Source organism: Saccopteryx leptura, chromosome 1 (assembly GCF_036850995.1).
Source record: "Saccopteryx leptura isolate mSacLep1 chromosome 1, mSacLep1_pri_phased_curated, whole genome shotgun sequence".
Lineage (NCBI taxonomy): Eukaryota > Metazoa > Chordata > Mammalia > Chiroptera > Emballonuridae > Saccopteryx > Saccopteryx leptura.
The window spans coordinates 225,972,476-225,984,590 of NC_089503.1; the positions used below are offsets into that span (position 1 = coordinate 225,972,476).

General features: G+C 33.3%; 1 protein-coding gene across 4 annotated transcripts in view; it reads left to right on the forward strand.

Moving 5' to 3' along the window:
* Positions 1 to 12,115, forward strand: part of FSTL5 (follistatin like 5) — a 703,822-nt gene that overhangs the window by 283,901 nt on the left and 407,806 nt on the right. The window contains exon 1 of one of the 4 annotated variants that reach the window (XM_066387231.1): positions 2,526 to 2,529. The exons of the other annotated variants lie outside the window; for them this stretch is intronic. The gene's annotated coding sequence lies outside the window, so the exon portion shown is untranslated. Of the gene's footprint in view, positions 1 to 2,525; positions 2,530 to 12,115 lie in introns of those variants that run through there. 4 annotated transcript variants of the gene reach the window in all.

The following is a 12,115-nucleotide window of genomic DNA, read 5'->3' on the forward strand; positions in this document are numbered from 1 at the left end:
ATCAAATTGTGCTGTTATCACTGTCATTTGGTACAGAGAATAGTTTGTATTCAAGGGAGAATTGATGATACATACTTCTCTTCACTTATTCATAGCCTTATCATTTTTATTTTTCAGATAGTTAGGATTACAATAGAAGTGCATTTGTAAACTCTCCACTTATTTTCAGAAAAGATAAAAGGACAACCACTCAGAATTTTTAAGTTCTTTACAGTTTGTTTCCTTACACTGAATTCTTATAGATAATCCTTGCATATTTGAATATGCTATCTTTTTCTTAAGAGAGAGAGAGAAAGAGAGAGAAGGAGAGACAGGGACAAACCGGAAGGGATAGGTGAGAAGCATCAACTCTTTGTTGCAGTACCTTAGTTCATTGATTGCTTTTTCCTATGTGCCTTGACTGGGGGGCTCCAGCCGAGCCAGTGACCCCTTGCTCAAGCCAGTGACCTTGGGCTTCAAGCAAGTGACCTTTGGGCATAAGCCAGTGATCAAGCCAGTGACCCGGCACTCAAGCAAGATTAGCCTGTGCTAAAGTCAGTGACTTTGGGGGTTTCGAACTTGGGTCCCCAGTGTCCCAAGCCAACACTTGATCCACTGCACCACTGCCTGGTCAGGCGAATATGGTATCTTTCTGATATCAAGATATTACATGCTAGATTTTGATAGTGATGATATTAATTCTTTAAAAATAAAAGTGTAATAGAAAGTATTGAACTATTTTTATTATACCAAAAACTATTAATTACCTGGTAATTATGGATTCAAGTCTATCATTCATATTTATTCTTAAATAAAACAATTATTCATTTTTTTGGTTATATGTTTTTTTTAACTATTGAAAGCAAAAACAAAATACCACACTTTAAATATATATATGTATTTTTATAAAGTTATTAAATACATTTACTATATACATAATTAAATGAGCTGTTTTAAATGCTTTTCTATAGTATTTATTAAATGGGAAGTATTTGCATAAATAATTTATTCTCACTGAGAGTTAATTTGATCTATGTATAGCAGTTCAAGAGAAGGATTGAATTCTCTTGCATGTGATATGTTAGTTTTACCAGGTGAGGAAAGACTAATGATGTTAGATTACTTTTCAGTGAGAAAGAATGAACTAAATTTGCATCAAGGGAGAAATGATTTCTTAGCCACAGACACATGCATTGATCAGATTGTCTGTGAGTAGTTTATTCTATGTATTTATATATTTTCTTACCATCTTGCTGTCAACTATTATTATACTACATTTATCATCAGAGAATTAAAGTGAGAAAACAACTTCCAAAGACTGCTTGAAATGAGTTAAGTTTTCCCACTGAATTCTTCACCGTCTTCTCCAACAAGTGTCCAGAAGGAAGAGTCACCTCTCCCCATAAAAAATATAGCATTATCTTTATTTTTTCCCTTAAATTGGCCCGCTGAATTTTTGGTATCATATTTGAATGAGGGTCAATATCAGAGTATTTCTTCAAATTTGACTGATACCACCCAACTATTATTTAGTATTTCTGACAAGAAAAGAGAGAGGATATACCACACTCCAGTGGAATCAGAAAAAAGAGATGATAGCAACAGAAATGTTTACAGATATAGCACATACCATTTTTAATAGTAATATTTACTTGGATGTTGTATTTTTGAGAATATAATATTCTGTGGTTTTTTGTTGGTAGTAATAAATGTATACTATTCATCCAAGGTCCCTTGGGCTATGAAGATAGTATTAGTATTGCTTTGGATGTATACTTTAGCATTTACCCATTGCTAAACAATATTTCATCAGCATCTCTTGAAGTGTATGCCACATAAATATAATGTTATGGGATGTTCTGTAGGAAAAAAAATGAAGAGAAATACATGTAAGAAATATTGTATACTTTATTCTCTTCTTAGAGATTCCCCAGACAGAATATAAATGTACAAATCTGGGGAAATGGCTCAATTAATTTTTATCCAAAGGGTAGAGTATTTTATAGCCCCAGTGGCTCTGCCCTGCTATATGTTACCATTATCTTTTACATGGATTTTTTTAAATTTAGTTCTTCACCTCCTTGTTTAAGTCCCTGGAAACTTTCTCTACCCTAAATCTATACCCCAAAATCAAATCTGACCCTAATATTTCTTAATTCTTCAAGACTTCCCCATGATTTTGTAAAACATCAAAGTTTCCAATCATGGCATACAGTAACATTATGACTTACTCAACTTTGTTTCCCATCCATCTTTACTTTCTACTCTTCATTTTGGCCAAATCTGAGCTTAAACCCCATACTATCTATGGCATCTCAGAAAAGCATTGTAGTCATTGTTTTTTCCTCACTGACATCTTTCTTTTAATTGGTACAGTCTTTTTTATTTTGTAGCCCTTAATTTAAGTGGTATTTAATTTTTAAACCCTTTTTTGACATCTCACCTTAACAAATCACTCTGGGTTTTATTTCCTTCTAATATAGTGTATAGCCCACTGTACCTGCATGTGATAGTGTTTAATTGATTATATGTAGACATCAGCTTCTTCAAATTGGTTGAAAGCCTAGTACTGGTAAATAACAGTCCTGCTTAATTCATTATTTTCATCCCAACACTTAGTGTTTTGACTTTATATAGTTGAATTCTTAATTTGAATTCCTTTTCCATTTTTAAAAAAGTTGGCCTGACCTATGGTGGTGCAGTGGATAAAGCATCAACCTGGAATGCTGAGATCGCCAGTCAAAACCCTGGTCTTGCCTGGACAAGGCACATATGGGAGTAGATGTTTTTTATTCCTTCTCCTACCCTTTTCTCTTTCCCCCTACCCAGCCTCTCTAAAAATGAATAAATAACACTTTTAAGAAACTGAATAAATAAGTTTTAAAATAAAACAAAACATAATTTGGGGGGAAAAATCAAAAGATCTATTAATTGGGAGTTCCTGTTACAATAATAGTTATAAAGAAAACAACTATAGTTACCATTAGGTTAGGTTTCAGAGTTTTAAGTAACCAGATGAAAAAATTGAGAAATATACTGAAGGTCTAAAGTGACTTTTGGAAGTTTTTGTACATGGATGTAACCCAGTGTAATATGTTTTATAAGGTTAATCTGGTGGTAAAATGTATGATGACTCAAAAAGAAAAGTTTATGAGCTGAGAAAGCACTTATGAGGCTTGTAAGGTAGCACTTGTGTAAACCATAAATATAGTGCTATGATGCGAAGGGAGAGGGGAAGTATCCATCTATTCGACTAGAATAGAAATGAAGGCAGTGGGGAAGTTTGTGATGATAGGTAGGTATGCAGGGACCAGAGTAATAAGTCAAAAGTTTCACTTGTGCTACACCAAATGTTCCAAAAATTAAAAAAAAAATAAATCTGCTAAGAGACTAGGAAACAATATTAAGGAAGATTCCTAGAGAGGGTGGAAATGAGAAAGAGCAGATAAGGAACACACAAAAAGTCTCCTGAACAATATTGGTCCCAATGGAGATGGGAAACTAAACATTTGCAAAATCACCAGTTAAACATTTTATTAGATTTTCTCCAGCACTGTTCAGATGCACCCATTGACATAGAAATGAAAGCTATGTAACTGTATTACAGATTGGGGTTTAGTAAAAATTTGTGGCTGAAGGCACAGTTGAAAGAGATAAAGCTCTAGGCAAGAGAGTAGCCCCATGGGATAACAAAGGAAGAGAGAGGGATGAAGCCAGGAGCAAAGCACTCTTCTAGTAGTAAAATATGTGGCCATGTACCAGATAGCTCAGTGTATTTACATAGCTGAGCCAGTAGAATGATAAAGGTGGAAGAATTTGTGGATTGGAAATGAGAATTAGAATTAGAATTCCAGGCTAAAGCTTTTCAAGGCAGTGTATATGGAAGAGGTAAGCTAGGGTAGACTGGAGGTCAGGGTATTTTATGGAATTATTTGATTAATCTGTCTCTTCCTTTGAATTTGGTTTGCATGATGGCAGAACTTCTGTCTTCTCTAGCTCAATATGTTATACTCAGTGCCTATTATAATACCCAGCAATAGCAAGGACTCCCTAAATCCAGTTTTATGATAGTGAGTCATGCATGTAAATCATTGACTTTCAGAGTAGGGTATAAATGGTTACTCAGAAGAACTTTAAATTGTTACTTGACTAAAAATTAAGCTAAAAACCTCTTCCTCCCAATATTTAACTGATTGGCACTTGACAGTCAATGGAAGAGACAAAAATTGATAGAAACAGATGCTAGGATATAAAGTATCCTAGCATATAAAGGCCTGGAGAAAATTGGAGGAGAGACAAGTGAAAAGTACCTCGTACCTCAATAAAACATGTATTGACTTTCCATTTCAAGATCCTACTATTGAAAATAATCTGTGCACATAGCAGATACAGTCCCTGACTTTCTCAAACTTTTAATTGGTGATTGGAGGCCCAGTAGTCGCGGCCATCACCATTACCATGCAGGTTCCCATTAGATTCGGGCAGATGGTAAAGAAACTGCGGAGCTAAAAACTGGTGGGCTATTCCTTTATTCTAGGCTCGCATCTGGCAGGCAAGTAAAAACACAGAGGGCTCCAAAATCCACTCATTCAGAGCTCACAAAGCTACTGACACATCTGGGTTTTCCTAGAATCAAAGGCCCCAACCAGCTCAGTCACCTCTGGTTCCCCATTTGCCAACATGGCTTCTAACTCTGCAAAACTGTCTTTTCTCTCCTTCCTTTCCATCTTGGCTTCTTCTTCCTCCTTCTTCCTCACAAACTTTTCTTGGCATACAAACCCCTCCTCCAGCAACATTAGCATAACAATCGCCCTTCCCAAGCAGGAAGGTAATTAGCAGTTTCACCTGGCAGCACCATTTACCGGGGAAGTGGCCATATTTAACAATAAAAATGAACAAACATAAAAATCACATTTTATAAACTTATTTGCCCAACAGGGATCCAAACTTTAAATTGTTAAATTTAAAAAATGAGTAATAAAAACTGAGATAAATGTCTTAATTCTTATGTAGACTTGCAGAAAAAAATCTGTTGAAAGATATTTATACTGAGTAGAAAGAACAAGCAGCAGTTAGACCAGCGGTTCTCAACCTGTGGGTCGCGACCCTGGCGGGGGTCGAACAACCAAAACACAGGGGTCGCCTATAGCCATATGTCATTTCTGATGGCGGCCCCCACCGGGATCGCGACCCATAGGTTGAGAACCGCTGAGTTAGACTGATGAAAGGGGTGTGAAACTGGGAGGAGGTAGCATTCCATGCAGTTAAGTATAATGCAGCAGTTAAGAATGTTACAAATAATTGCCCCCCTCAGAATAATTTTTTGGAGATGTTACAAAAAATATAGTTCTACATAAATTGAAATATTTTTTTTCTGAGCTACTCAGATTAAAACTCGGAAACTATTGTTTACCCCATTCTTGCTTTTCTATCTCTCATTCCATCTCTCAGTTGGTCCTGTAGCCAACATCTTCAATATACGTATCAGATTTGATCCCTTCCCATCACATCCTCCACTGCTACTGTATCCAAGCCATTTTCATCTCTCACCTGTAAGGTAGCAGGTTTCTAGACACTACTTCTCTGTTTCCAGCTTTGCACTCAGAATGATCTTCTAAAAAAGGCAAGTCATATCATGCCAAAGCCACTTTTGAACATCCCAATGAATGAATTCTCAAGTGATTTTAAGAGTAAATCCCAAATGTCGCACAAAGACAGTGTCTCTGGCTTCTTCATCAATCTTGCACTTCCTCCCATCATTTTCTCCCCAGATTGGCTCTCCTTTTGTCTATTTGGTCTGTTTTTCCATTCCTTTAGCATTAAAACCTCATTCTCTCATTAAAATTCTCAGGGCTCTGAGTATTTTGCCTAAAGCTTCTTTCTTCAGGTGTTTGCAAGTCTCATTTTATTTGTCATTATTCTTGGTTCTGGACTCATTCATACCTTAGCTCTTTATTTGCCACTTGAACTTACTAGCTCTCTTTTATTTTTATGATAATTACTAATATTTGAGTTTACATTACTTGTTTACTTGTTTACCTGTCTGAGTACATATTTTACAATCAAAATAAGCAAACCAAAAACAAACATCAAGGCTATAAATATCTTTTTATTATTCTATTGAGCCTTATTTCTTGTTCAAACCTAGGTGCTGTTTCATAGTGTCTTCTCCTTTCCTCTGTGAACCATTCTTCCCAATCCAGCCCAAATTATGCACACTTCAATAAGTACTAGTTAAAAAATATATTCATTGATATAAGATTGCATTTAATTTTGAGTTGTCTCTTTTAGCAATCTGAGAAAGTTAAATGTTATTGAATTAACTTCATGTGATATGATTGATGTCTCTATTAGTACAATAGTCAAGTTGCTATATGATCAGGAAAAGAGGAAACTATTAAACAATGTTCAGAGTAGATAGATGTTTTAACCTTTTCTATAAGTTTCAGATATAGTTCTAGAACCATTTTTCCTCTTTACTATATTACTTTGATATTGATGTAATAAATAATTAGGTACAGATTTCTGTGAGTTCCTGTGAATTTCCAATCTAACTATAAATTATGATACAAATGTGATTCAGTACTCTGATTGCAAACAAGCACACTGACATTATATTGAATAAATAAATTCGTTTATGCTCAAAGGAGAGGCTTGTTTTGTTTCCGTGTAATCCTTATAAACCTGTATATATAATTTTCTTCTCTTGTGAAATTTCAAGGGATTGAAAATTTCAAGGGAAAGGAGCTCTGACTATGTCATTTTGAAAGCTCTTCAAAGATAATTTATGGCAGTGTTGCCCTGTATTTACATCAGCCAGGGCATCAAACTTTGCTAATCTTAATCTTCAAATGTATTGCAATATAATTAATTTACCACCAATAGCTCAATTAGAGCTTAATTGGACTCTCTTCACTTTAATATTACAACTTTGCATCAGATTCCTAAGAATATTCTCAATCTTTGTATCCAAGCTATAGAAGTTAGTAGTAACAAGACTAGAATGAAAAAAACAAACAAACTTGAAATTATATTTCTCAGAAGAAATGTGAAAATTGGCTTAGCTATGTTGTTATGTACATGTTAATTATTATCAGGTTTGGATTTAGTAAAATGATTTGGCTTTTATTTTGTTTAAAATATTTTTAAATTTTGTTTTAGTAATATATTTGAATACATCTATATGGTAAATATATGTCTGTTTTTAAAATTGTTTTTAAGATATACATAAATACCATGCAGCATATATTGAATTTCATCTATTCTAGTTTACCAACTACTGTTTTACCCAGTAGCTTAACATAATTCATTTATTCCTAGTATTTCTCATTTGAGTCAAACTCCTTGACTTGGGAAGTGTGTGCTTGTCTATGAAATTGGTGTTTTGTTGGAATAGCATGAGTAATCCCCATGGAGAACTAAACTCCCCATCACCACTATGAAATCAAATATCTTTTGTTCTCTTAGGCCACTTAAGAGTCATATAATCATTCCCAATGAATTTGAATGCTTTTAATCAAAAACACTGCCAGGAGGAATATTGTGTAGGGACTCCCCAGTAGACCACAGCACTTACCCAAAAACCAATACAGGCCTGACCTGTGGTGGCGCAGTGGATAAAGTGTCGACCTGGAAATGCTGAGGTCTCCGGTTCGAAACCCTGGGCTTACCTGGTCAAGGCACATATGGGAGTTGATGCTTCCAGCTCCTTCCCCCTTTTCTCTTTCTGTTTTTCTCTCTCCCTCTCTCTCTCCTCTCTAAAAATGAATAAATAAAAAAAAATTAAAAAAAAAAACTAATACAACTCTTTCCTGTGCAAGCAACCTCTGTGCTATGTGCTGAATTGTCTACTGAAAACCTCATTCCATACAAGAAGTCCCTGCTAAGAATGGAATGCACTTTTTTTGAGTAATGATTCTTCTTAGTTGGGAAATGAATGTCGGTCATTATTTTGTTTGTTTCCATAATGCACAGTACATATAACTGCCCAAGTCATCCTGAGTTACTCCTATCCACACCAGGCCCTTCCAGGACCTCAGCCAAAGGCTTTCTCCTCTACTGTCCAGCCTCACCCTTACCCAGCTCAGTTCTAGAATGTTTGTATTTAACATAAGAGTTATGACCCTGTGAATACAGCATCATTCTGGTGTGCCAGAGGTCATGAGTCCAACCCTTGGTCAGGGCATATATAAGAAGCAATCAACGAGTATACAACTAAATGGAACAGCTAAATGAAACAAGTTGATGCTTCTCTCTCCCTCTTCCTTCCCCTCTTTCTTTCTCTTCTTCTTCTCTCTCTCAAATCAATGGAAAAATTAAAAAAATAAATTAAAAATATGTTATAACTACAAAGCACATATACAGATTAAGATCTATATTTATAAATATGACTTCTTTTGATAGTTTGCTATTTGATATCTTGTTAGATTACTATTAGTTTCATTGTATTGGTGAAGAAAGTGAGTCTCCAAAGTTGTAGCTTATCTAAAGTTACAGAGAAACTGAATGGTAGAACTTCTATTTTCTTGTATACATATTTTTTGTTGTTGTTAGAATCTGATTAAACCATGTTAAAATGTATAGGGAAATGAAATCAGTTTTTCTGTATTTTTCTGACCAAGATGAAGAATAGTAAATATCTACCTAAGAACTAACTTTGCTCTCCTAACCATGTTAATAATTTTAAATTATTAAGAGTATAAAAATGTCGGTAGAAATTAACATATACCCAAGAAAAAAAAAATAAGTGATTAAATTTTAGGAACAATTAAAGCTTTCCCTTTTAAAAGTGAAGTGTGTATTTTTTAAAAACCAGTAAATCACTTAACACTTATTCATCTATATGATTAAGTTGTCTGGTTTCAGTACAACTTCCCTAAGGGTGAATCATATTATATTGATGTAATAGATAGAAAATGGCTGGGCTGGAAAAAATGAGACACAGTTAATTTGATAAAATTCTTCAGGGAACCTATTAGGAAACCAATTTGTCTTCTTATTACAATGGTACAAATAATACATAAGTGATGTAAATTATGAAAAGAGAACAAACCAATAAATTCTTAATTTCACCTTTGTTTATCCTAAAGGGTAAAATGCTCAGCAGAGTTATTTATTTATTTATTTTTATTTTGTTTTGGATTATATTCTATAATCTTTAAATAAGTTATTTTAGGCTGTTTCATATTTGATATTTTTTTTTAGAATTTGTGTGTATAATTTCTATCTAAGTATATATTTTATATTTTCTTGTGATAAAAGAGTATATTGAATAAACACTGAAAGGCTGAGGGTCATGTTACTAGCTTTCTTTAACAAAATGAGTTAAACTATGACAATTTTTGAATATGTTTCTTGGGTAAGTTTGAAAGAATATAATTAACCAATTTATAATGAGTTTTCTGATAATATTATAGCTTAACAAAGTTATTGAACCATCATAAAAATAAAATGCTCATAAAGTCAAAATGCAACTAAAGTAAATGAAATGCTTTTAAAAATCATGTTTGTGGGGTATGTGAGCATGCACGTGTGTGTGTGTGTGTGTGTGTGTGTGTGTGTGTGTGTGTGTGTTAAACAGGATTTTTATACTATTTGCTTGTCATTTAAAATGATTATAAAAAAGTAAAAGTATTCCTAATAGAGTTAACTGAGAGAAATCAAAGTTATAAATAAGGTAACTTACAAAGTGAAATATACTATAACTAACATTTAATTTTTCTGTTACTATAAATGTTATGCTGGTACTTAGATATTATAATAATGTTTATACTAAGATCAAGATTTAAAATTTTCAGGTGTGAAATAAATATAATAATGTGAGTTACATATGCACACACACATATATATATATGTGTGTGTGTATATATATATATATATATATATATATATATATATATATATATATTAATTTAGTGAGAGGAGGGAAGGTAGAGACAGAGACAGACTTCCACATGTGTCCAACCGGGATCTAACCAGCAAGCCTACTAGGGGGCAATGCTCTGCCCATCTGGGGCTCTTGCTCTGTTGCAACCAGGGCCATTTTTTAGCACCTGTGGTGGAGACCATGGAGCCATCCTAAGTGCCTGGGCAAACTCGCTCTATTTGAGCTTTGACTGCAAGAAGGAAGGAGAAGAGATAGAGGAGAAGTAAGAGGGGGGAAGGCTGGAGAAGCAGATGGGCGCTTCTCCTGTGTGCCCTTACCAGGAATCGAACCCAGGACATCCTTGGGTTGGCCAACGCTCTACTACTGAACAAACTGGCCAGGGCATGTATGCACAAATATATATATTATGTATGCATATAGACACAAACCTTTTGTTTTTTTTTGTTTTGGTACTGTGTCACTAAGAAAAACATATTGAACCTGTGTTTTTCAAATTGCTTGTTATTGTGCATGCCTGTGTTTGTATGATGTGACACTCACAGATATAACTGAAGATTCTCTACTCCAGCTAAATTTCATAGTAACACTGTAATAACAACATTCACATCTATATTTATGTTGTAAACATCTTACTAAGAATGTAGCTTTTATGTTTCTTTATATTTCATGTAAAAAAAAACTGTAGAGTTGTGATGATCAGTGTAAATTCTAGCTCTGTCAGTTATTAGCTAAATTATTGTGAGCAAGGAATTTACATTTTCTAAGCTTCAATTTTGTCATGTGCAACTGATGGGAACAATAATTTTTAGAGAAGACCAATTTTTACTTGAATTATTCTTGTTCTTGAAGATATGGGTAATTTAACTCAAACCACCAAAAATCTAATCCTTACTCCTCTCCAAATTTATACAGATGTTCAACTTTAATTGTTTACAATCAGCAGTGATACATTCCTGAAAAATAGTAAGTCATTTCAATAGCCTAACATTACTGTGATATTGCAATGCTGAAACTATTGTCTTTTCTTAAGACTAAATATCAAAAATAAAAATGAAATTATGTGTGCTGTATAATAGTTCTTGGATTTTTAAGTAGAAAGTATTTTAATATTATGCTGAAATTAAAATGTTAAGGTATATCTACAAATACTAAAGTAAAATTGGAAGTTACTCTGTTTTTACTATAATTCTACTTAGAGAAAGAGAGAAAATAAAACCTAAAAAAAAAAAAAACAACTGCTTTCTGAAAAGCAACTACCAGTGATCTTAGATGTGTCTTGGCTCTAAAGAGTCAGTACTGAAATTGTGGTGCTTGGGAGCCAGCCTGGAGACATTTTAACTGGTATTAAATCTCAGCTCTGCCACTTTAATATCTATGTGACCTTGAGCAAGGTACTCAACAATCCTGTGTGTGCTTCGTCATTTGTGAAATGATAGTAATAGCATCTGTCGCAGAAAAGAGTTGTATTAATTGATCTAATCTATGAAAAATACTTAGAACTATAGCTTGTACATTGGAATCACTCAACCAAAGTTATTTTTTATAACCATAATAAGAATTACCAATTCATCATTTTCTCTATAATAATTCTTTTAGAAAACTTTGGATTTAATTTTGTGTGGCCATTTCTTTCCTTTGATATTGATGTTTTCTAAATAGTTTATTGAATACAGATATTATCTAAATTAAACACAAATAAAAGTAATATAACTATTCTGACATTAAATATTTATTACTCTAGTTTGAAAGATTGTATGAGTTTAAAGGGATTAACCTATAATACTGTCAAGTACTTCCAACCAGTTCTTTGAAATAATAGTAAATCTAACATAAATTTTTAGAACACTGAAATATAACTAGAGATTAAGATTAAAGGTTAAATATATGTTTCAAAAGATATTCAAATGATATATATGCACACATTAACTTATTTTTTATCTAAAAATATATTTTCTTAATAAAGTATTAAAAAATCACACTAGACTCCTGACTCGATAATATCTGATTTCATGATTTATAGTGAACTATTGTTAATGTAGAGGTAAATGCTTAGATTCTAATCTTTTATTCAACTTTAGCTTGTTGACTTGTGTAAATACTCAAATTTTCAGTGCCTTAGTTTTCATATCTGTGTAATGTCCATAATATAAAACCTACTTGATCTTGTGGTTTTTAGAACAAAATGAAATAAAAATAAAGCCTCGGTAGAATAAATTTGTTGGTTAACCTTTCTGAATTCTCCTTATACTT